General features: G+C 40.3%; 1 long non-coding RNA gene across 1 annotated transcript; it reads right to left on the reverse strand.

The window, feature by feature from the left end:
* Positions 1-14351: 14351 nt before the first annotated feature.
* On the reverse strand, positions 14352-26551 carry LOC110258708. The gene is made up of 2 exons (XR_002341226.1): positions 26434-26551; positions 14352-15068 (listed from the first exon to the last, which is right to left on the reverse strand). It is a non-coding gene; the product is annotated as an uncharacterized LOC110258708 (long non-coding RNA).
* Between the last annotated feature and the right edge of the window lie 1149 nt (positions 26552-27700).

The raw sequence follows: 27700 nt of genomic DNA on the forward strand, positions 1-27700 counted from the left end.
CCAGACTCACTAAAAAGAGGAGAGAAAGAACCCAAATCACCAAAATTATAAATGAAAAAGGAGAAATCACAATGGATACAGCAGAAATACAAAAAACCACAAGAGAATACTATGAACAACTGTATGGCAACAAGTTTGACAATCTGGAAGAAATGGACAATTTTCTAGAATCTTACAGCTTGCCAAAACTGAATCAAGCAGAAACACACCAACTGAACAGACCGATCACTAGAAATGAAATTGAAGAGGTCATAAAATCACTCCCTACAAATAAAAGTCCAGGACCAGATGGCTTCACAGGTGAATTTTATCAAACATATAAAGAGGAATTGGTGCCCATCCTCCTTAAACTCTTTCAAAAGGTTGAAGAAGAAGGAATACTCCCAAAGACATTCTATGAGGCCACCATCACCCTCATTCCAAAACTAGGCAGAGATACCACCAAAAAAGAAAACTATCGCCCAATATCATTGATGAATATAGATGCAAAAATTCTCAACAAAATCTTAGCCAACCGAATCCAACAACATACCAAAAAAATTATACACCATGACCAGGTTGGGTTCATCCCAGGTTCACAAGGATGGTTCAACATACGCAAATCAATCAGCATCATACACCACATTAACAAAAAAAAAGTCAAAAATCATATGATCATCTCAATAGACGCAGAAAAAGCATTTGACAAAGTTCAACATCCATTCATAATCAAGACCCTCGCCAAAGTGGGTATAGAGGGAACATTCCTGAATATAATCAAAGCCATTTATGATAAACCCACAGCAAATATAATCCTCAATGGGGAAAAACTGAAAGCCTTCTCACTCAAATCTGGAACAAGACAGGGATGCCCACTCTCACCACTGCTCTTCAACATCGTTTTGGAAGTCTTAGCCACAGCAATTAGACAAACAAAAGAAATAAAAGGCATCCATATAGGAAGAGAAGAGATCAAACTGTCACTGTATGCAGATGATATGATACTATACCTAGAAAACCCTAAGGACTCAACCCCAAAACTCCTTGAACTGATTAATAAATTCAGCAAAGTGGCAGGATATAAGATTAACATTCAGAAGTCAGTTGCATTTCTGTATACCAGCAATGAAACATTAGAAAAGGAATACAAAAAAAAGATACCTTTTAAAATTGTACCTCACAAAATCAAATACCTCGGAATACACCTGACCAAAGAGGTAAAGGACCTATATGCCGAGAACTATGAAACTTTAATCAAAGAAATCAAAGAAGATTTAAAGAAATAGAAAGATATTCCATGTTCCTGGATTGGAAAAATCAATATTGTGAAAATGGCCATCCTACCCAAAGCAATCTACAGATTCAATGCAATCCCTATCAAATTACCCATGACATTGTTCACAGAACTAGAACAAACAATCCAAACATTTATATGGAACCACAAAAGACCCAGAATCGCCAAAGCAATCCTGAGAAACAGAAACCAAGCAGGAGGCATAACTCTCCCAGACTTCAAGAAATACTACAAAGCCACAGTCATCAAAACAGTGTGGTACTGTTATCAAAACAGACAGACAGACCAATGGAACAGAATAGAGAATCCGGAAATAAACCCTGACACCTATGGTCAATTAATCTTTGACAAGGGAGGCAGGAACATCAAATGGGAAAAAGAAAGTCTATTCAGCAAGCATTGCTGGGAAACCTGGACAGCTGTATGCAAAGCAATGAAACTAGAACACACCCTCACACCATGCACAAAAATAAACTCCAAATGGCTGAAAGACTTAAATATACGACAGGACACCATCAAACTCCTAGAAGAAAACATAGGCAAAACACTCTCTGACATCAACATCATGAATATTTTCTCAGGTCAGTCTCCCAAAGCAATAGAAATGAGAGCAAAAATAAACCCATGGGACCTCATCAAACTGAAAAGCTTTGGCACAGCAAAGGAAACCAAAAAGAAAACAAAAAGACAACTTACCGAATGGGAGAAAATAGTTTCAAATGATGCAACTGACAAGGGCTTAATCTCTAGAATATACAAGCAACTTATACAACTAAACAGCAAAAAAGCCAATCAATCAATGGAAAAATGGGCAAAAGACCTGAATAGACATTTCTCCAAGGAAGATATACAGATGGCCAACAAACACATGAAAAAATGCTCAACATCGCTGATTATAAGAGAAATGCAAATCAAAACTACCATGAGATACAACCTCACACCAGTCAGAATGGCCATCATTAATAAATCCACAAAGAACAAGTGCTGGAGGGGCTGCGGAGAAAAGGGAACCCTCCCGCACTGTTGGTGGGAATGTAAACTGGTACAGCCACTATGGAGAACAGTTTGGAGATACCTTAGAAATCTATACATAGAACTTCCATATGACCCTGCAATCCCACTCTTGGGCATCTATCCGGACAAAGCTCTACTTAAAAGAGACACATGCACCCGCATGTTCATTGCAGCACTATTCACAATAGCCAGGACATGGAAACAATCCAAATGTCCATCGACAGATGATTGGACTCGGAAGATGTGGTATATATACACAATGGAATACTACTCAGCCATAAAAAAGGATGACATAATGCCATTTGCAGCAACATGGATGGAACTAGAGAATCTCATCCTGAGTGAAATGAGCCAGAAAGACAAAGACAAATACCATATGATATCCCTTATAACTGGAATCTAATATCCAGCACAAATGAACATCTCCTCAGAAAAGAAAATCATGGACTTGGAGAAGAGACTTGTGGTTGCCTGATGGGAGGGGGAGGGAGTGGGAGGGATCGGGAGCTTGGGCTTATCAGACACAACCTAGAATAGATTTATAAGGAGATCCTGCTGAATAGCATTGAGAACTATGTCTAGATACTCATGTCGCAACAGAAGAAAGGGTGGGGGAAAAAACTGTAACTGCAATGTATACATCTAAGGATGACCTGACCCTCTTGCTGTACAGTGGGAAAATAAAAAAAAAAAAATACCTTGAGAAAAATGATAATGAAAACACAACCATTCAAAATCTATGGGATGCTGCAAAACCACTGCTTAGAGGAAAGTTCATAGCAATACAGGCCTTCCTCAAAAAAGAAGAAAAATCTCAAATCGACAACTTAAACCTACCACCTAAAGGAATTAGAAAAAGAAGAGCAAACAAAACCTAAAGTCAGCAGAAGGAAGGAAATCACCAAAGATCAGAGAGGAAAACAATACAATAGAGATCCAAAAAACATTAGGAAAAAAAAATCAATCAAACTAAGAGCTGGTTCTTTGAAAGGGTAAACAAAATTGACAAACCTCTAGCCAGACTCACCAAGAAGAGGAGAGAAAGAACTCAAACAAAATGAGAAATGACAAAGTAGAAATCTCAACAGATGCTGCAGAAATACAAAAAGCATAAGAGAATACCATGAACAATTACATGCCAACAAATTTGACAACCTAGAAGAAACAGACACTCTCTAGAGACATAGAGCCCACCAAAACTGAATCAACAAGAAACACATCAACTGAACAGACAGATCACTAGAAATGAAATTGAACATATAATTAAACACTCCCTACAAACAAAAGTCCAGGACCAGATGGCTTTGCAGGCAAATTCCACCAAACATACAAAGAGGAACTTACACCCATTCTCTTTAAACTTTTCCAAAAGGTTGAGAAGAAAGAATAATTCCAAAGACATTCTATGAAGCCACAATCACCCTAGTCCCAAACCAGACAAAGATACTACCAAAAAAGAAAATTACAGGCCAATATTGCTTTGATGAGTATAGATGCAAAGATTCTCAACAAAATTTTAGTCAACTGAATCCAAAAACAGAAAAAACGTCATTCACCATGACCAGCTACAATTCATTCATCCCACGTTCACAAGGGCGTCTCTCCCTGTGGGATGAACACTGTATCTCATATCGCAGATTAACACACTCCTTCCACAAGCACCAGCTGAAGACAAGGCCCTGCTGGCCTCCTGGGCATTTGCCTTCCCAGTTGCTTACAGTCCTGTAGGAATTCCTAGGTACCTAACTACACGTTACTCTAACCTTAATTCCAAGGGATTCGTTCCCAATAGGCTCTGTGAAGCTTGTGCCAAAGAACATGTTGTCTATAAACATCAATAAAAAGGGATTCGTCTTACTTTATGCAAATAACTATGCCATACATACTTTGGCTCACTCCAGTCTTATATGAATCCTCACTTGCCTGCTCTCATACTTATTTTAGGCATAATGTGAAGTATATGTTTAAACACAAAGTCAATCATTAGATAGTATTTTTATTGTTTACAGTATTAAAATATGAAATTGGGATCATTAAGATTGCTAATATCTCAAAAAGAATTTCAAAATTTTTAATTCTGCTGTCAGATTCTTAAGAATTCTATTTCAAACTGTGATAAATACACATAGTCCAGATCTCCTTAAATTATTGCTCATTCTGCAGAAGGTACAACTAAAGTGCAATAAACACAGCAAGATTCACTTCCTGGCAAGAAAACAAGGCAAGATTTCCTTGTGATTTAGAGAGAGAAAAAATGACTTGTTTTTGATCAGTATGCTGTTTACTGATTGTGTGCAGGAGAGATCCTTGCATCTATTTATTCTGCAGACACATGAAATTTAAAAAATAACCTTTCAATGAAACGACTATCACATGGACTGTGCTGCTGGCTAACACAAGATTCTCATGGAGGCAGTAAAATCCTGATCTGACTACACAAATCTATGAAAGGATCAAGAAATAAAATATAACCTCTATCAAACCAGTATTCATTACATATCAATTACAGGGTAAATTGATGAAAAAAGGAAAACATGGAAGTCTTTTAACCATAAGCTTCTAGCCTAATAGCAACCAATGATTAATATTGAGACTGCAGGTATAAGCTGATATGGTACCTTGCAAGTCTCAGGGAGTTCAGAGATCAGCTCTGGTTCCCAGATCCCTCCTTTATCACTTCTATTCCCTTTGACATCCGCCAACCCAGTTAATACTGTTGAATCAGAACATTATAGAACATTGGTGTGTCATATCTCTATGATGAGATCTATACAAACCTTGAGACTCAGCTTTTCTCATCCTATCCCTTCCTTGGGATACACTAATCACATCCTTCCTGCCTCAGATCTCTTCACAACCTCATTAGCTCAGGGACATGTGTATTCTTCAATTAGAATTGAGAGTCATAATCACCTCTATGGAAAAGTGAATGGTGGCATTTGGTTTACAGCAGAAAGCATCAGGGGAAAATATAATGCACATGCTCTGCCTATCTCATTGATCAGTGGCTTCCTTTCTACCCTTTGTCAGGCTTTAAGCTTATTAAAAAATTCAAAACTGCAGTCCATCTACTTGCTACTTTTATAAAGCACACCTTAAAAATAACAGCATAGAAAAGAGGAGATGAAACGTTGAAAATGGTACTCCTTAAAAACACTAACGAAAAGAAAACTGGAGTATCTATCTACACCACTATGAACATGAAGTTAAAAAAGATTCCTAGAAATAAATAAAAACATTTCATAAGAATAAAGGGCCAATTTATCCAGAAGATATTTTTAAAAATCTAAATTTAGGGAGTTCCTGTCGTGGCACAGTGGTTAACGAATCCAACTAGGAACCATGAGGTTGTGGGTTCGGTCTCTGCCCTTGCACAGCGGGTTAACTATCCGGCGTTGCCGTGAGCTGTGGTGTAGGTTGTAGACGTGGCTCGGATCCCAAGTTGCTGTGGCTCTGGCGTAGGACGGTGGCTACAGCTCTGATTCGACCCCTAGCCTGGGAACCTCCATATGCCGCGGGAGCTGCCCAAGAAATAGCAAAAAGACAAAAAAAAAAAATCTAAATTTATATAATCCTAATAACATAGCTTCAAAATACATAAAGGAAAATACGACAGAACTCAGGAGAAATAGGCAATTCCATCTTCATAGCGGGAGATTTAAATTCACCCCCCAAACAAAGTGATAAAAATCAATAGGGACACAGATGATTGTGAAAACATGATCAATAAACTTGAAATAAATAGGAAATACACAATACTGCTGTGAATAACTACATACATTCTTTTCAATTGTATTATACTATACTAACACAAGAATCAACAAACTTCAAAGATCAGAAATTGTGCAAAACATATTCTAACCTACATGGAATTAACAAGGAATCAGTAACAAAAAGGTAACTAGAAAGTTAATAAGTATTTAGAAGCTCAATAAAACACTTGAAAATATCACCTAGTTCAAAATTACAATAAATGAGAAAGTATTCTGACTTAAAAGAAAATGAAAATCTACTAATATTAAAATTTGAGGGCTGCAAATTGAAGCTGTGCTTTGAAGTAAATTTACAGCTTTTAACATATATTTAGAAGGCTTCAGAGGATACACTGGGGAATCTCTATACTTCTACTTAATTTTGCTGTGAACTGAAAAAAATGCCCTAGCAAAAAATAGTCATACCAGAAAAAGCTTAAAGTCGAGGGTTTTTAAATCCACATTAAAACAGGAGAAAAACAAAAAACTGCAGCATATTAAAATATGTAAAAGAATGGAAATAAGTAAAAAGTAGACACAGATGCAATGGAAAACCAACTTCTAAGTAGAAAAAAACAAACATAGGAGTTCCCTCCATGGCTCAGTGGTTAACAAATCCGACTAGGAACCATGAGGTTGTGGGTATGATCCCTGGCCTTGCTCAGTGGGTTAAGGTTACGGCATTGCTGTGAGCTGTGGTGTAGGTCGCAGACATGGCTCAGATCTGGTGTTGCTGTGGCTCTGGCGTAGGCCAGCAGCAACAGCTCCGATTAGACCCCTAGCCCTGGAACTTCCATATGCTGTGGGTGCAGCTCTGGAAAAGACAAAAAAGACCAAAAAGAAAAAAGAAAAGCAAAAGAAAAAAACAAACATAAAGCATGTTTTTTTAAAAGTATCAGTGAAATGTAAAAAGAAAAAAAATGGAGAAATCACCATTAACTTGAATTAAAACCAGATAACAAGAGATACTAGTGGCATTAAAAAGAGAAAATAATATACACTAAGCTAATAAATGTTTAAATGTTCATGCAAAGGACAAATATCTTGAAAATGACATATAAAGATTGACATAATGAGACATAGATAATCTGAATAATTTCATATTGATTTAAGAACTTAAATCTGTAATCCTTAAATTTCCCACAGAAAAGATTTTAGGCCCAGAGGGCTTCACCAAATACATTCTGTGAAAAAGTCTTACCACACTCATCCAGGGAATTTGAGTCCAGCATTACTAGCATATAAAACCCAGATAAAGACATTAAAGACAAATGACAAATCAAACTATCTCAGGAACATCAAACAACATACCAATAAACTGAATCTAACAATATAAAAAAGAGAATATTTCACAATCAGTCTTGGCTAGGCAAGTCCAAAATCCAAAGGGCGGGCTGTTAGAAAGGACGGGGGGGGCTCTTGGGCAGGAGCTGATGCTGTTCATCCACCCATTTCGAGAAGCCTTAGATCTCAAGGCCTTTCAGCTGACAGAACTGTACCCACACAGACAATCGAGGATGATCACTCTTACTTAAAGTCAACTGATTATGGACTTTAATCACATCTGCAGAATACCTGTACAGCAATGCCTTGATTCCTTTTGGTTTGAATAACTGGGAAATATAGCCTGATCAATTTGACACATAAAAATGACCATCACAAAATGGAAACGTTTCCTATGTATTTTTATGAGGCCTGCATAATTTTTTTTCTTTCTTTTTTTTTTTTTTCTTTCTTTGCTTTTTAGGGCCACACTTGTGGAATATGGAGATTCCCAGGCTAGGGGTCCAATAGGAGCTACAGCTGCTGGCCTTCGCCACAGCCACAGTAACATCAAATCTTAGACATATCTGTGACCTATACAACAGCTCGCGGCAATGCCAGATCCTTAACCCACTGAGTGATTCCAAGGATGAAGCCCGCAACCTCATGGTTCCTAGTTGGATTTGTCTCCACTGCACCATGACGGGAATTCCATGGCCTGTGTAATTCTGATACCAAAACCAGCTGACAAAATATTTCCAGAAAAGTAAACTACAGGAGTTCCCACTGCGGCACAGTGGGCTGAGTATCTGGCATTGCTCTAGCTGTGGCACAGGTCAAAACTCCAGCTTGGATTTGATCCCTGGCCTGGGAAACTCCATATGCCACAGATGTGGCCAAAAAAGGAAAAAAACAACAACCAAACAAAACCAAAAAACAAGAAAAACAAATTATGGGCCATTATCCTTGATAAACAACAGATACAAAAATTCTTGATAAAATATTAACAAATTACATAAAGTGATACATTAAAAGAAAAAGAAAAAATTCTGTATTATGACAAAATTCATGTATTATGGAGTTTATTCCAGGAATCTAAGTTTAACCTCAAGCACTAATCACTATAATTCACATTAAAAGAGTATAGGTGAATAATCACATCATTATCTAAAGAAATGTAGAAAAATATATGTCCATTTTCAACACCTATTCTTGATTTTTTTTAAAAAAAGTAAAATTCTTGTCAATTGAGGAGTTAAAGGAAACGTTTTCAATCTAATGACAGAGAGCTACCTAGAAAATCTCAGTAAACATCATCTGCAATGTAAAAATATTGCAAGATTTTGATGAGTACAGAATATCTTATCTTGCAGTTCCCGTTGTACTCAGCAGTTAACGAATCTGACTAGCATCCAGGCGGACGCAGATTTGATCCCTGGCCTTGCTCAGTGGGTTAAGGATCCAGTGTTGCCGTTAGCTGTGGCATAGGTCGCAGACGCGGCTTGGATCCTGCATGGCTGTGGCTGTGGTGCAGGCCAGCAGCTACAGCTTTCATTTGACCCCTAGCCTGGGACCCTCCATATGCCGCAGGTGAGGACCTAAGAGCAAAACAAAACAAAACAAAGAATATCTTATCTCATCAGTTCTATTCCATGATGTACTAGAGGCTCTAGCTACAGCAATTCAAAAGTCATATATACTGGAAATGAAGAAGTAAAACTATCATTATTTACAACTGACATGACTGTATATATACAAAATCCTACAGAATTTTTAAAAACACCACCAGCAACTCCAGTAAATACAAACTAAATCCACAAATACATCGACTGTATTTTTATATACTAGCAACAAGCAGTTGAAAAAGTAGAATTAAAAACAATCCAATAGGAGTTCCTGTCATGGCTCAGTGGGTTATGAACCCACTAGTACCCAAGAGGATGAGGGTTAGATCCACAGCCTGGCTCGTGGGTTAAGGATCTGGTGTTGCCATGAGCTGTTGTGTAGGTCACAGGTGCAGCAAGGATCCTGCGTTGCTATGGCTGGGGCATAGGCCTGCAGCTGCAACTCCGATTCAACCCCCAAACCTAGGAACTTCCACAAGCCACAGGTGCAGCCCTGAAAATAAATTTTAAAAAGCAAAATAAATAAATAATGAAGACAATCCAATAATGCAATGAAAATACATCAAATACTCAGAAATACATTTAAACAAAGAAGTGTAAGATAGCTATACTAAAAATTACAAAATATTTCTAAAATTAAATGAGACCTAAGTAAGTGGATAGATTTACCATTTTCATAACTGCAGATTCAACATTGCTAAGACTCAGACTCCTCAAAATGATCTACACTAAAAGGAAATATGTGTAAAAATCCCAGCAGGCTTCAGTTAAAAAACAAGTTGAAATGCTTCTAAAGTTTACACATAGGCGTTCCCATCATGGCTCAGTGGAAATAACTCTGACTAGTATCCATGAGGAGGTAGATTCGATCCCTGACGTCACTTGGCAGATTAAGGATCCAGCATTGCAGTGAGCTATGGTGTAGGTTGCAGACATGGCTCAAAACATGAGTTGCTGTGGCTGTGGTGTAGGTCAGCAGCTACAGCTCCGATTCAACCTCTAGCCTGGGACCCTCCATATTCTGCAGGTTCAGCCTTAAAAAGAGAAAAAAAATTAGAATAAAAAAATAAAGTCTACACCGAAAAGTAAAGAATCTAGAATGATCCAAACAATCTTCACAAATAAACACAGAAGACAAACCACTGGATTTCAAATCTTAAAAAATGTACAATAACTAACTCTGCACAATTGCTACAAAGATAGGTAAACAGATTGATGAAACAAAATATACAGGCACAGACTTCCTCACATAAAATTCAATGATTTTGAATCAAAGTGCCAACTCAGTGCATCAAAGTCTTTAACAAATGTGACAAGAATCACTAGAAAAAAGTGAAGCTCAAGCACTAACTACACTTCCATATATGAAAATTAAAGCAAGATGCAGCAATTTCTAAAAAGGTAGAACATCAGGAAAGTTTTGTCACGCTCCTAAGGATAAGCAAAGAATCCTTAGGATACCAAAACAGGAACTACAAAAGGAAAACAATAAACTTCAGACTTTACCAAAATTAAAACTTGATCTCCATTAAGGATATAAAAAGGCAAGCCGCAGACTGGAAGAAAATATTCACGAAGGACTAGTATAAAATACACACACTAGAAATAAATATCCCCAACGGGGATCTGAGGGAGGGGGTGAGGAAAGGGGTCAACACTCCACAGGAATCTCAACATGACAAGGTCACTGCTCAGTGAAAGAGGCTGGGATGCTTCCACACACGTTCCCTGAGGTCTCTACACCATGAGATGCACGGTCAGTGGTGCTGAGACAAGGAAAGGCAGTTCCACTCTTTGCTTCTCTAAAAGCCAGTGACCCACCCCTTATGCTGAGTCTCAGGCTGGCTTTGTTCTCAGTGTCCAGAGGCAGCAGCTCCTTCTCCTGCGCTCCCCCCTCTGGGAAGGAATGACTGGGGGCACCTGCTTCCCATTTTCTTTTTCTTGGGCATTTTCACTTCCTAGAGCTGCAGTCTGTGTGTTTTGTGTGCGGGGAGGAGGGAATGACACATTCCATTTGGTCCCACCACTGCGGCACTGGGGGCTCAAGGAGCCTCAGGAGTAGCCCTTTGTGTCAGTAAAGGAGATGAAAAGTGGGTTTTTTAGGCAAAGCCGAGCGGTTGATTATTTTTTTTCTTTTTTCTGTATGAGGGCTGTGTGGGGAGGAAAGGTTTTGCAATTTAGTTTTCCTCAATAAATTATTGCATTTTGCTGAGGGTAGCTGAGTTCAACTTTGCATGCTCAGAGCAGTGCCTTTTTTTTTTTTTTTTAATTAAAATGCCTAAATCCAACGTCTGCATCTTAGCTTCATGTTTCCTTGCTTTTGTAGTATGAAGATTTCTTGGAAGTGATGATTTTAATGACAAGAACTGTAGATAACTGAAACTCCTTACTCAATGTTATCCTGGACTTTGGCAAATTGTAGGAAAAGTTACATTAATTTGAAATATTTAATGCTCAATGGTCTATTTTGGAAAATAATTGATTTTTATTCTGTGAGTCTATATGGGAAAGTGTCCACTAACATCTTCAAGCATTACAAACCTATAATACAAATTCATAAGGTGATATTTTGTCCCTGGAAACTGCCTGTAACAATTTCTTCAGTGCAACAAAATGCCATTATCAGTCTATTTCTCCCACTTAAAAAGACATATGGTTTTTTTTAAATGTAACTACCCATTACTGAGTGCTCAACATGCACTTAGATGTTACGCTAAGAATTTTATTACCAGGAGTTCACTGTGTCTTCCCAACGACCCTCCTGAAGTTGGTCTTATTGTCCTACCTTACAGAGAAGTGAAGTGCGGCTTTGTGGGGCAGAGGCAGGAAGGGGGGAGCCAGGACTCAAGGGTGGAAAGGGAGACCGCGGCCCCGCTCCACCACTCTCACAGCGCTGACCTCACACATGGTTGTCAGGTGGAAGCACACCACACAAGCAGATTTTCTTCATGCTGCCTGCCTTCCTCCTCCGGAAGGTGAACGGCTCCAGTTTAGCCACCAACTATAATGTGACTGGACAGGACACAGATCTGGGAGGGATGAGTCAGTGTACGCGATGGCATCCACACTCCTGATTCCCCTCTGCTGGGACATGGCCTCTGAATGACATCACCTTAAGGGGATGGACTGTCCTGCAGTGGAGACCACTGCTCAGAATCCAGGGTTTTCTTTAGCCATCCTTGGCATCACTATTACAAGCCAGTAAATAAATTGTCTGAGATTTTATTTAAGGGAATGAGAAAGTATTAGATGAGGGAAAAGTATAGAGAAAAACACTTTACACTTTAGAAGTGATGCAATTAAAAATGAAAATAATCAAGTATCTTCCAAAGCTTATCAAATATACCAAGGATGAGCAGAATTAGCAAAGATGAGTTCAAGCACACTGGGCACTATGTCCTTTAAAACAAAGCAGAACAACCCTCTCCAAGCCCCTTCCTGACCCCACTCTCAGCAGATGACAGAAAGAAAAGACTGGCTCTCACAGGGAACTCAGCTTCTGGCAGCACCTCCTGCCCTCCACCCACAGGGGCCTTTTCCTCTCATCTGGGATCAAAGGTCACCTCCTGGAACCTCTGCCCACCTCCTCCTGGACCAGGCTCCCCACTGCCTCCAACCCCACAGCCAGTTTGCCTTCCAGGACTTTCTGCACAGCCCTCTCGCACAATCAGGATCCAAAGGCAGTAAGGGGGGAGTCTCTGGATGCCCCCAACCCTTCGGGCAGCTGGAGGAGACCCATGAGCAGAGGGCTTCATGTCTGACTCCCTCCTGAGCCTCAGGGCCTCAACGCTGGTCCCTGTTTGGTGAAGGGAAGGAGGCAGAGAGGGAAACACCACCACGTCCTCCTCTGACCCACAAACTAAACCCCAACAAGCAGCAGCCCCTCCTCAGAGCCTTCATTCCCAACAGGCCTCCCTCCTGTTTCAGTCAGACTCCTTCAGAGCAGCCTGCCCGCACCTCAACCCCCTCCAGGCCTCTTCCAGTCTCAGCCCTTTGCCCTCTGGCCTCCTCCCAGCTGAAACTGGCCCCTCTTCGTCACCACAGGCTTCCTGATCCCACATCAGCCAGCAACTCTCCACAGACGTAGCTTCTCCTTTGCCTTGAACAGACATGTCCTTCCTCGGTTCTCCAACCTATTCCCTCCTCTCTTCCCTGCTGTTCGTGTGTCTCCTCTGCTCTTGCTCTGAATAGAGAGGCTTCCATAACCTTCTGATCTTGGCCCCTAAAGATACTTCCCTCTCTCTCTCTCTCTCTCTGGGCAACCTTACCCATCTTCACAGATTCAGCTACTACCTGCTCAGTGAAGAATATACCCGTGTCTGCTCATCCCATGTCTCTCTCAACCACCAGATTCTCACTTCCAATTAGATGAACTGTGCCTACACCTGAAGGTCCCAAAACTTCAAGGTAATTGAACTCTAACAGGGAGAACTGGGACTGGAAATCAGGGAGACTCTCTCCTTGCACCTCTGAGAACAGTTTCTACTGAAATCAGGCTGCATCTATCCCTGTCCCTCTTTATGCAATAATATGTCACAGATTCTGATGATGAGAATAACTAACCATGTGCTCAGCACACAGCAGGGCAGCCAGCTCTGGAAACACAACCTTGTTCTCACTTGTAGTAGCAGAGAAACAGGACTTTCACACAATCCTTTCAAATTAATTAACAATCACTGTCAAAATGTGACACTGTTTGTAGGGTTAGACTGCCTCTGCGGATGAATTAGATACCTAAACTCAGCAGGACACATCTATAAAATAAGTTTGCAGAAAATAAAAAAAATAAATAAGACCTCTTTGCTATAAAAGTACTCTGCCTCTGAGATTGGCTTACTGCTCATTGGTCAAGAGTGGAAGCCTTTGCCCACAGAATACGTGGTTTGCAGTCAAATATTCATGGCTGCATTTCTGTAGGCAGCTTTTGATACATGCTTTTCATTCCTAAAAAGAACACTTGGAAATGAAGAAACCCCCACAGCCTGAATCACTGAAAAGCAGACAGAAATAAATAACAGAAAAAACATCCCGCATGAGCAGTGATACTGCATGAGGAGATGAGAGCTGAGGTGACCAACATCATTCCTCAGAACCTCAAGTTTAGAGACAAAAAGAAGAATGGACAGAAGGGATTTATTTCTGTGGGTGTTTCTTTTTTTCTTTTCTTCTTTTTTTTTTTGCCTTTTCTAGGGCCGCTCCCACGGCATGTGGAGGTTCCCAGGCTAGGGGTCCAATTGGGGCTATAGCCACCGGCCTACACCAGAGCCACAGCAATGCGGAATCGGAGCCATGTCTGCAACCTACACCACAGCTCACGGGAACACTGGATCCCCAACCCACTGAGCAAGGCCAGGGATCGAACCTGCAACCTCATGGTTCCCAGTCGGATTCATTAACCACTGTGCCACCAAAGGAACTCCTGTCTTTTTTTTTTTTTTTAAGACACCTTAAAAGAGATAAATCAATGAGTGAAAAAAATAACTAGGTTAAAAAAAAATTTTTTTCTGAGAGAACTTTGATCCTGTACTCCAACTACTGGCTTACAGATACTGTATCATCAATACCTGCTCTCTATCGTCCTTGTCCAAGTATTATTTTCACCTTATCATTACTGATCTTTTCTTTGTAAGTAACCACACCTGCATTTATCCAAAATAAATTCCCCCCAAATAGTGCAGTCAATATGTTTTGTGATGATAACAATGCATAACTTAATTAATCTAGGCTCTCTTTCCACGAGAGGTAAGGTTTCTATCTTACGAAATGTGCTCACTGTGAAGGGAATCCACGCCGGATACATGGACGGCAGAGGGAGACCTACTCACCAAGCATGTCGCTGCTTTACATCAACCTTGACGTGACGGCGCAGCCACTGCCACACCAGGTATTATGTTAACGCAGCATGTTAGCTCAGCCTCCCAATCATAACTGCACCTTATCTTCCAAACACGGCCTTTTACTAAGACAAAAGGACATAGCACCCTCAGCCCCTGAGAAAAGGCCTTGAAAAACAGGCACTTGGCTTTTCCCTGTGAGAACGTCGATGTGACTGTTACTTTACCTGCACAAAATCTTGAAAAATCTGCGGAAGCAAGTCATCCATATGCCCAGTGTCTTTGGAAAAACGATTTAAAATCCTTCCTGCAAGAAGAGGACATGAGAAATTCCTGTTTCTCCAGATAGACCCTTGAAGGCAAGCAATTCATGAACAAATCAAAACAGTACTTTTAAAGTGTATGTATTCAGTATATTAGAGATTCCTATGAAATAAGCCCATGTCAGTGGTAAAGAAAGAGAAAATACAATGACACCTAAAGATAGACGAAAACACCACCGAATGGCACTGAGGGAAGTGTTGAGATTGGGATGTTAAAAGTATGGGGGTGGGATCGTGTGGCAGCATCGGGAAGGGTTGGTGCATTTGAGAATGGTCCCTCTTTTTTGATCCATCCCATCTAAGACTCGTTCTAAGTGCTAAGTCGGTGAATACACAATTGCAAAATATTTAAGTTAATCCTAATTATGACTCTAATTTTGCTTTAGTTATCAAAATAAATTTTGCTAAGTCATACTTTTTAAATAAACATAAGTATAACCTCTCTGTAAATTTTCCCCTCAAGACACAACAGAGGACCTCACATGTTGGGAAATTGCGGATTCCTGCCATTTCCAAGTTATGAGTTTCCCACTGGGGTAGTAAGTGGTTATTTTCAGAGGTGCACCGGGTGTGAGGAACACAGACTCCTGCATAAGCATCCAAGGAGACCAGAGAGATGGAGGTAGAAAAAAAGAATATTACTTAATAACCAAAAGTCACTTATCATCATTGATTTTATTTACCTTCTCAGAATCCACAAAAACAGTATACCCTAGAGGTTTTAGGATTAGGAAATGAGAATTTCTAATAACTACTTAGTGTAAACTAAAAATGCTCCCTGTCACATCAGTAAACAAAGGATGTTGCAGCCATCAGACACTGAAGCTACCTGCCAAAAGTGCAGCCTTAGGAAACAGGATGAGAAAACACAGAATACTGACAGCAATGGCTAAGGTGCATGCGCATGCGCACACCCACACTCACAACCTATTTTGGTGCAGCAACTCTTGAGAAATATGTCATCTAGGCCCCTGAACTGCATTTGTAACTGACACTTCAGGAGGCCAGCCTGCAGATGAGATGCAAGACCTCTCGGTGCTCTTCCTGACCTCTGTCACAGGAGACTCCCTCTGGAGGCCCTTTACACCAAGCCACAACAGGACCATGAATGACCAGAGGCTAGGGGCGAAGTTTCCATTGCCCAGGACATGCTGGCTTCCATCTAAAGTGAACAGAAGACTTTAAAGGTGACCCATAACTACCTACACTCAACCTCTCAAACTCTGCCTTAGACCTCTGCCCAACACTGAGCATAAAAACTTCTTATTCGATTTTGACGTCTCTTGACCTCACATAATACCAACAGGTCTCACTCTGTTATTTAACATAAACTCATTCACATCCACTTTTTTCTTTTTTTTTTTAATTTATTTTTCCACTGTATAGCATGGGGGCCAAGTTACATTTACACGTATACATTTTTTTTCCTACCCTTTGTTCTGTTGCCATATACGTATCTAGACATAGTTCTCAATGCTACTCAGCAGGATCTCATTGTAAATCCATTCCAAGTTGTATCTGATAACCCCAACCTCCCACCCCGATCCCTCCCACTCCCTCCCTCTCCCCCTGGCGGCCACAAGTCTATTCTCCAAGTAAATGATTTTCTTTTCTTTGGAAATGTTCGTTTGTGCTGTATATTAGATTCCAGTTATAAGTGGTATCATATGGTATTGGTCTTCGTCTTTCTGACTTACTTCACTCAGTATGACAGTCTCTAGTTCCATCCATGTTGCTATAAACGGCATTATGTCCTTCTTTTTATGGCTGAGTAGTATTCCATTGTGTATATATACCACATTTTCCTAATCCAATCATCTGTTGATGGACATTTAGGCTGTTTCCATGTCTTGGCTAATGTGAATAGTGCTGCAATGAACATGCGGGTGCATGTGTCTTTTTCAAGGAAATTCTTGTCCGGATATATGCTCAAGAGTGGGATTGCAGAGTCATACGGAAGTTCTACATATAGATTTCTAAGGTATCTCCAAACTTCTCCATAGTGGCTGTACCAGTTTACATTCCCAGCAACAGTACAGGAGGGTTCCCTTTTCTCCACACCCCCTCCAGCACTTGTTATTTGTGGACTTTTTTTTTTTTTTTTGTCTTTTTGCCATTTCTTGGGCCACTGCTATGGCATATGGAGGTTCCCAGGCTAGGGGTCTAATTGGAGCTATAGCTGCCAGCCTACGCCAGAGCCATAGCAACGCGGGATCCAAGCCACATCTGCAACCTACACCACAGCTCACAGCAACACTGGATCCTTAACCCACTGAGCAAGGCCAGGGATCGAACCCTCAACCTCATGGTTCCTAGTTGGATTCATTTCCACTGTGCCACGATGGGAACTTGTGGACTTATTAATGATGGCCACTCTGACTGGTGTGAGGTGGTATCTCATGGTAGTTCTCATTTGCATTTCTCTTATAATCAGCGATGTTGGGCATTTTTTCATGTGTTTGTTGGCCATCTGTATATCTCCCCTGGAGAAATGTCTATTCAGGTCTTTTGCCCATTTTTCCATTGAGTGATTGGCTTTTTTGCTGTTGAGTTGTATAAGTTGCTTGTATATCCTAGAGATTAAGCCCTTGTCCATTGCATCATTTGAAATTATTTTCTCCCATTCTGTAAGTTGTCTTTTGGTTTTCTTTTTGGTTTCCTTTGCTGTGCAAAAGTTTGTCAGTTTGATTAGGTCCCATTTGTTTATTTTTGCTGTTATTTCTATAGCTCTGGGAGACTGACATGAGAAAATATTCATGAGGTTGATATCAGAGAGTGTTTTGCCTATGTTCTCTTCTAGGAGTTTGATGGTGTCTTGTCTTATATTTAAGTCTTTCAGCCTTTTGTGTGTGTGTGTGTGTCTTTTTGCCATTTCTTGAGATGCTCCCGTGGCATATGGAGGTTCCCAGGCTAGGGGTCTGATTGGAGCTGTAGCCACCAGCCTACACCAGAGCCACAGCAACGCGGGATCCGAGCCACATCTGCAACCTACACCACAGGTCACGGCAACACCGGATTCTTAACCCACTGAGCAAGGCCTGGGATTGAACCCACAACCTCGTGGTTCCTAGTTGGATTCTTAACCACTGAGCCACGATGGGAACTCCAGTCCTTCAGCCATTTTGAGTTTATTTTTAGCAAATCAAATCTACCATGTTTCTAGGAACAGTGAGGAGAGAGGAGACAGAAGAGAGGTACCAACCTTCCCTCCTTCCCTCACTGCTGACCGTGGGTCCTTATTCTAATGGGGGCCCACTCCTCACTTCTCCCACCAACAAGGTCCTCGATCCTGGCCTCATCTCTCCAGATCTCAGCCTTAGCCCTTGCTCCTCCTTGAGACTCTGGATGACAAATTTAGCTCCAGGAATCTGCCACTCACATGAGCCCCTTTATCTTTATTGGACAGGCTTGGAATAACTGTGCTGCCCTCTCAGGAGCCCCCACAGCCCTGGCACAGCTAACTGACCAGAAGGGCCCAGGGGGAACTAAGCCACTGACTAACTACCAGTCATTCTGATTTCCCTGCTAAGAACTATGAGGCCAGGAGAGAATCAGGAAAGTGGAGCAGACTCACCACACCCAGCAAAGGTGACGGGCAGAGGGGCTTGGGAACATGCAGGAGCCCTGTGACAATGGCCCCAGCTCCCATAAGGACCCAGTTCCCAGCTGCAGTTCCCAGGAAAGTCAGCACTGCTCCAGCTCCACGAGATGCCCATTTCCTTTCATTCAAGTCCTCCTCCTCTGAACTAACCTGGGTAGATTCTGCCCCTAGAACCCAAAGCCTGGACTAGAACCACCACCACAGGGACAACAACTGATGCTTACTAAAATTAAAATGAGAGATTTTTGTAAGGTTAAAATTTCAAATTACTAAGTACCTTTGAAATAACAAATTTATTTTAGTCATTTTAACAGAACATTTTTCATGCAGGCAAGAGACCTTTGTCGACTTTTAATTTTATTTCATTTCCATTATGGTTTATTATGGAGTACTGAATATAGATCCCTGGGCTATACTGTAAGACCATATTAAACAAAAGATACTGAGCATAAATACATCTTTTCATGAGAACCCAGATACAATATTTTGAATATCGATGGTTTAACTGTTTTTAAACATGTCAACATCCTTTGTGGTTACTTACGATTACTACAAACCCCTACACACTTACTATTTTTTTGGCTGTAACTGTAGCCTGTGGAAACTCCTGGGCCAGGGATAGAACATGCTCTACAACAGTGACCCAAGCCACTGCAGTGACAATGCCAGGCCCTCAACCTGCTTCACCAAGAGGGAACTCCCCGACTATAATTTTTTAGCAGTAAACTTTAGATACAATACTGTACCAATTTCTGCTGCAGTGCAAAGTGACAATCATGTACATTTATACATTTTCCACATATACATATATACACATACACATATATATGTTTATCTTCATGGTCTATCCCAGGAGATTGGTCAGAGCTCCCTGTGCTACCCAGTAGGACCTTACTCTCTATCCATTCTAAGTGTCTGATAGTTTGCATCTACTAACCTCAAACCTTTTTTTTTTTTTTTTTTTTTTTTTTTTTGCCTTTTTCTAGGGCCACTCCCACAGCATATGGAGTTCCCAGGCTAGGGTGGAATCAGGGCTGTAGCCACTGGCCTAAGCCAGAGCCACAGCAACACCAGATCCGAGCTGCGTCTGCGACCTACACCACAGCTCACGGCAACGCTGGATTGTTAACCCACTGAGCAAAGCCAGGGAACGAACCCGCAACCTCATGGTTCCTAGTCGGATTCGTTAACCACTGCGCCACGATGGGAACTCCTCAAAGTTCTATTCCATCCCACTCCCGCCCACCTCCCCCTTGGAACCACAACTCTGTTCTCTATGTCTGTGAGTATATTTCTGTTTTGCAGATAGGTTCATGTGTGTCATATTTTAGATTTCACATAGAAGTGATATCATATGGTGTTTGTCTTTCTCTTTCTGACCTCCTTCACTTAGTATGAAAATCTTTAGTTTCATCCATACTGCTGTGAATTGCATTATTTTGTCTTTTATGGCTGAGTAATATTCCACACTATACATGAACCACATCTTCTTAATCCATTCATCTGTTGGTGGACATTTATGTTCTTTCCATTATTGGCTACTATGACTAGTGCTTCTATGAACATGGGGAATGCATGCATCTTTTTGATTATAGTTTTTCCAGATATGTGCCCAGGAGTGGGACTGCTGGATCATATGGTGGTTCAACATTTAGTTTCTGAGGAAATCTCCACTGTTTTCCATAGTAGTGGTACCAATTTACACCCCCACCAATAGTGTAGGAGGGTTCCCTTTTCTCCACACTCTCTTCAACAATTTGTTATTTGTAGTCTTATTAATGATGGCCATTCTGACCAGTGTGAGGTGGTACCTCACTGTACTTTTGATTTGCATTTCTCTAATAATGAATGACGTTGAGCATCCTTTCCATGCTGCTGGCCATGCACATGTTTCTCTGGAATGTCTATTTAGATTTTCTGTCTAGTTTTCAATTGGTTCTTAGGTTTTTTTCATTGTTGAGTTATACTTGTTCTTTGTGTGTTTTGGAGATTAAGCCCCTGTTGGTTGCATTCGTTTGCAACTATTTCCCTCATTCCATAGGTTGTCTTTTGTGTTTCTGGTCTCCTTGCTGTGCAAAAGCTTTTAAATTTGAATAGTCCCATTTGTTTATTTTTGCTTTTATTTCATTGCCTTGGGAGACTGACCTGAGAAAACATTTGGACAGTTTATGTCAGGCTGTTTGTCTATGATCTCTTCTAAGAGTAAAAATACTCAGTGTTTATCCAAAATGTATAAGGGATCATTGTGTTACCTAACATTTAACTTTATTATCATCTGCCTACTTGAATATAACAAGAACCAAGAGACATACACCAGAAAGCCAGGTCGATTAAGCCTGAAACTCCTACTGTCTCCTTTGCCAAAAGAGATGGGAGTGGATAGAAATCTGGCACCAAAGCAATGAAACTAGAACACACCTCACACCATGCACAAAAATAAACTCAAAATGGCTGAAGACTTAAATATACGACAGGACACCATCAAACTCCTAGAAGAAACATAGGCAAAAACTCTCTGACATCAACATCATGAATATTTTCTCAGGTCAGTCTCCCAAAGCAATAGAAATTAGAGCAAAAATAAAACCATGAGACCTCATCAAATGAAAAGCTTTTGCACAGCAAAGGAACAAAAGAAAACCAAAAGACAAACTTACAGAATGGGAGAAAACAGTTTCAAAATGATGCAACGACAAGGGCTTAATCTCTAGATATATAAAACTTATAAACCCAACAGCAAAAAAACCAATCAATCAATGGAAAAATGGGCAGAAGACCTGAATAGACATTTCTCCAAAGAAGATATACAGATGGCCAACAAACACATGAAAAAATGCTCAACATCGCTGATTATAAGAGAAATGCAAATCAACTACCCCACGAGATAACCACCTTCACACCAGTTCCAGAATGGCCATCATTCATAAATCCACAAATGGAACAAGCTGCCTGAGGGGCTGTGGAGAAAGGAACCCTCCGGCACTGCTGGTGGGAATGTAACTGGTACAGCCACTATGGATGAACAGTTTGGAAGATACCTTAGAAAATCTATACATAGAACTTCCCATAATGACCCGCAATCCCCACTCTGGGCATCTATCCGGACAAAGCTCTGTTTAAAAGAGACACTGGCACCCGCAATGTTCATTGCAGCACTATTCACAATAGCCAGGACAATGGAAACAGCCTAAATAGTCCATCCGACAGAATGATTGGATTGGAAGAGTGGGTCTATAATACCAATGGGATACCTACCTCAGCCATAAAAGGAATGACATAATGCCATTTGCAGCAAACATGGATGGAACTAGAGAATCTCATCCTGAGTGAAATGAGCCAGAAAGACAAAGACAAATACCATATGATATCACTTATAACTGGCATCTAATATCCAGCACAAATGAACATCTCCTCAGAAAAGAAAATCATGGACTTGGAGAAGAGACTTGTGGCTGCCTGATGGGAGGGGGAGGGAGTGGGAGGGATCGGGAGCTTGGGCTTATCAGACACAAGTTAGAATAGATTTACAAGGAGATCCTGCTGAATAGCATTGAGAACTATGTCTAGATACTCATGTTGCAACAGAAGAAAGGGTGGGGGAAAAAATGTAATGTATACATGTAAGGATAACCTGACCCCCTTGCTGTACAGTGGGAAAATTAAAGAAAATATTAAAAAAAAAGAAGAAAATCTGGCACCAACAGGAATTAAAGCTTCTTCAAGTGAGTTTTAAAATTCCCTAATGTAGCAGTGAAATCTACTCACCTGGTCTAAAGATTGAGCATTTGTTAATAAACAGCAGCTTATCTGACTGTAGGATAAACCACTGACTCCAAGATTACACAGGTGCCGCCTTTTATTATTCTGGCTATTTCTATCAACAACTATTTATTTTGTCTTGAAGTCAAAACATAGTTTTCTAGTAACACCGATTACTCGTCATCTTAAAGTAGGTGTTTACTTTCCTTTCATTTACAGGACTAGGTCAAGACTAACACTGACAACTTGGCACCAATAAGAAATACTTCTGTCTACAGTATTGGCCATTAGTGAAACTCATTAAGCCATATTTGACTCCCTCTTCATTTTTATGCTAAGTAAAAAGAATATCCAAAAGATTTATATTGACATGTGATATAATTTTAAGATGTTATGAAATAAATTTTTGAGCCCAGGCAGTCTGATACCAACAGGAGAAAAAAGGAAAAACTTCTAAAAATAATGACTCCATACAAGAAAACAATCATTTCTATCTTAATTTCTCTCTAAATATTTAAAGGTGGTAAAGAAATTAATCCATGATTCCGAGTGTATTCAAAGAACACTGCTTATCTAGACATATGTAAGTATTTAATGTAGGAAGATTATTAAGGTCAAATCCAGATAAACTGTAGTATCTGTTCAAGCATTTGTACGGAACAGAAAGAAGTGGGTACGATGTGTTTCTCATCGCACCTTCAAAAAATTCTATTTTAATTTATTCTCAATCAGAATAAAGGATAAGATCAGTCACCGAGCCAAAGAACACTTCTAGAAACAACCACATGAAGATCAGAGAGAAATCACTACCTAATTATTGACTTAACCATCCCAAATCAGGCTTAGGCTGTGAATCAAGCAGGCTGATGCTCTGTTTCTGCGCCTGCGTGAACAACATGCTGCCCTGCAGCCCTGCTTCCCCAGCAGCAGACCCGAGGCAGGACTTCCCACCATGAGGAGCACGACTGCATTTGAAGACGTCTGGACAAGCCTAAAATAGATTTCCAAGTGTTCAGAGGTGAATGCCCCAGGATATGTCTAAAATTGCAAATGCAAAAAAAAAAAAGAAAAATTCCAGAACAGAGAACTTGATTATGATAGCTTTCCATTTAACAACAGAAGTAAACCACAAAATATATTCAAAGATGCAATCTATCTAGAATTAAAGAGTTCTACCTAATGAGGAAATCTAACAGAAATCCTGGTAAGAATGAGCATACGCAACACAACATAGGACACATACTAAAAGGGAAGTGCGTGTGGATATTTACAAAGTTAACGCCGGAAGTGCTGCTTCCCTCTTCCTCCCCTAACAGACTTTTCAGAGAGGAGCTCTGCACCCAGACAGTCCTGATGGGTCAGGAGAGCATTTCAGCTTCATCAAGAAACCAGGCTGAGTTCGCTGTAATCTCAGAGATGATGATTTTAAATAAAGAATCACTTTATTTCTGAAATTCCGCTCACACTCCCACTGGTATGATTTCATTTTGAAAATGATCTATCTTAAAGTTCCAGGAAAACAGGTTTTGAAATTTCCTGAAATCAAGGACAATCATTACATAATTGATTATGAAAAAGAAATACACCATAGGGTTATGCTTGTAGGTATCTGTGTTTTGTTTATAAATGCATTGAACTCTCCAATCTACAACTGTATTAAATTCTGAATCTGTATCTTTTCCATATGCAGTCGTAGAATATTGACATTTTTTAAAAACAATTCATTGTCAGCAATTATTTAAGTGTGCAAATGCCTTGAAAGACAGGGACTTTTTGGTCCCAATGCTTGGGACCACAACTGACAACCGGTAGATGACCAATAAATGCTTGATGAGTGAAGAGGCCCTCCGACCTGAGGCCAAGAGAGGGGCAGTGACGGCCAGCTCTCCCAGAGCTGTGTTCCAGCACAACTGGACATCACGATCTCCACCTACCTCTCAGCTTCCTGTCCAAACAAGAGGTCTAAGATGTTTAAAAAATTAACCTCATCTCTTAAGGGCCTGAAACGGTATAGAACTATCAGGTATCAACTATTTAACCAACTTAAGTGCCAAAATTCATCTTCAGTGTGGAACTACATCCCAGGGAAAGTATTAGTGTTGACAGTTTCATTTCCTTGATTGACAGACAACAGAACTTGGAAGCTTGGATAGTCTGGTTCCATGAAACACAGCTTCCAAAGAACCAACATGTGTGGTTTTTTTTCTTCATGCCATCACATACCAAAACAAAGTCCATCATAAATAATCATTACAAATCTCCTTTGCAAATACCATTAAAAGAGTAAATAATCATGGTCCCTAAATTTTTGGACAAAGAAGGTCTATGCAGTACTTATTTGGGCTCTACTTTCGAAGGAATGAAGTCCTGCTAAAGAGATACAGGAGGGGGAGACAATATAAACACAGGCCTGACCTCTAAGATGATGACCTTAAACTTGCTCCCAACTGTTTGAATACAAATTCATCAGCATCTGGAGGAGCCACACTGAACATGAAGATCCTGGTTAACTGTGTCATGACACTCAAGGCATAATAGAATCCAGTCCCACTTAACCTCTCCCAACTTTAGACTGTACACAGCTGACAAAGTGGAGCAACCACAGCCATACCAAACTCCTCCAATCACTTTCTCATACTGGCTTCATAATAAATGAGATGTATGAGGGGCCTCTGCAGTTACCACCAGTGCTCGCACGGTGCCTGGACTAACAGCATATGCTGAGTAAATCTACACAAGATATCTCTGAACAGTCTATTCATATTACAGAGTCTGAGAACAGGAAGGGCAAAAATCCCAACACAGAAGAGAATCCCAGGCACCAAGTCACTCACTAAGTTCATTAGACACTGACGGCACCTAAGCTGTGAGTACACCCACACATATAGTAGATAAGGTACATGAGAATAGCATCCCCATTTTACGAGGAGAAAACTGAGAAACAGAGAACTTAAATAAGTAGCACATAAGCATCAATATAACTAGAGCCATCTATCACTAGGAGTAACTAGCACCAGGACTGAACCCAGGCACTTGCTCCAGAGCCCGTATGTACAACCATGATGACACCCTGCTTTGAGATTTGCCTGCCCAGAAATACTCACCTGCTTTAGCCTTGGTCACATGCCTAGTTGATGGTCAGGCCAAGGCTACTCCTCTCCTCCCTCCAGCCCACCTCCCTGCCTCTACTGGTCCTGTCAATCATCACCTGCAACAACAAAGCTGCCCTGGGACTCACCACTAGTCCAACCAACTGAACAGAGAGGGCATGCATGCTGATGAACTAACTCTTCATGAATGAACCCAGGTCAGGAGCTACCTTCAAAGCAGGACAGGTCAAAGGCCTCAGGGCAGAGGAAGCAACCACTGGGAAACCTCCAAGGACACTCGTATTGAGAATCTTACTCCTGAAGATCCACCTGCTACAGGCCACACAACCTCTCACATGGCACTAAAAGTCCACTGTAAAACTAGAGAATTAATTGTATTGAAGAGGATGTTTACATTTCACCAAACTTGGGTTTTAGGAATCTTTCATTACCATTTTAGGTCGCAGCACGTGCCAGAGCTCTGTGTTTCCAGAAATGGATGGACAATGAAAAAAGACACCCACAGCCTGTCTCTTACAGAGATTCATTGTAAGAAAGTTCCTCCTAGAAGACAACCTAGCTTAACACTTTGTAACACAGCCAACCTTTTAGCAACTAGTCAACAACACTGACACATGACTGTAGGGTGTTTCATATGCCACACAACAAATGGATTCCTAAACCATCCTACAAAGTGAATGTTCATTTACATTTCTGACACACATAAACTAGCAAAAATCTTATATGATTCTATATTCACATTTCATTTGGTAGCAAAAAATATCAGTAAAATTTTTGTGACTGCCTTCCAAGCATCTTCTCCATTTTCAAATATCAAATGTTATCAAGCACTGAATGCGTTAACAAGACATATTTACTGAGAAACTTGGTCTGACTCACCTGTCGGATTTCTATCAAAGAACAGTACCGAAGCTCTCAAAACGGACTCCAACATTTGCTTGTGCAGAGTTTGTGAAGAATTAACAAGGACGTAGAACATCAACAGAGACCTGAGATGCCAAATAGCACGTACCTGCAGTGAGAACTGGGACAAAGAAACATCGCTCAGCACAAGGTCTCTGCCTTTTCTTCAATGATGCTAAAGCATGGAAGGTACCTTACAAAGGTATGATGTATTTTATCCTATAAATATACCATATATATAAATTCATATGTAGAATATAGAATAAATTTAGATATAATGGGTTCAATGATAATGTAACACATTCACAAGATACATTTATAAACAATATAAAAATCACTACACTCCTCTCATTAAATAGAAATGACACAGGCAGTTCCCATCGTAGCTCAGTGGTAACAAACCAGACTAGTATCCATGAGGATGCAGGTTCGATCCCTGGTCTTGCTCAGTGGGCTGCAGCTCCAATTCCACTCCTAGCCTGGAAACTTCCTTATGCTGTGGCTGCGACCGTACAAAGACAAAAAAAAAAAAAAAAAAAAAAAAAACCTCAGAAGAAAGAAATTATAAAAAGTGGTTGATCTTCCTTTCTCCATATTTCAAGTCTTACTACTTACAACAGGTTTCAGAATCCAAAATTGAGGAATGCTTTGATACTAGCATGAATTAACAGGGAACAGGAGAAATGATTTCCATGTACATGGTAAACTCATATGGAAATTTACTTCCACATAAAGTAGCTATTTCCATGCCCAAAAAGCTTTAAAGAGTATGAAAACAACATATTAACTTGTAAGTGGAAAGTCCCTTAAATAATTCAATTGTAAGAAAATACAAATTTTATTTTAACACAAGATAATTAATCTAACGAAAAACTAAACTGTCACTAAGTGTTTTACAGCAACGTGAAGCATTTGGAAATGAACATATTCACTTAAATGTACAGTTTATTAATGACATAAATGGGTATCTACTATTCATACAAAAATTAAAATAGATCTCTGAACAGTTCTTGAAGCAACAACGCTAAAGAGACTGGAGAAACCTTCTGTAATAGTCAATCAGGTACTTTTTTTCCTCTTCTGCTAATGTATCTGTTATTTCATTTCTGAAAGCTGCTCAAATTCCTGATTCTATCAACAGGCATCTATCTGCCTTAGTCCCACCATAAACATACGTAACAGAATCCTTTCCTTTTTCCTTGAAGCTCCCCTAGTCCACCGATTCAGAAGGCAAACAACTAAT

Source organism: Sus scrofa, unplaced genomic scaffold, assembly GCF_000003025.6.
Source record: "Sus scrofa isolate TJ Tabasco breed Duroc unplaced genomic scaffold, Sscrofa11.1 Contig30, whole genome shotgun sequence".
Classification (NCBI taxonomy): domain Eukaryota; kingdom Metazoa; phylum Chordata; class Mammalia; order Artiodactyla; family Suidae; genus Sus; species Sus scrofa.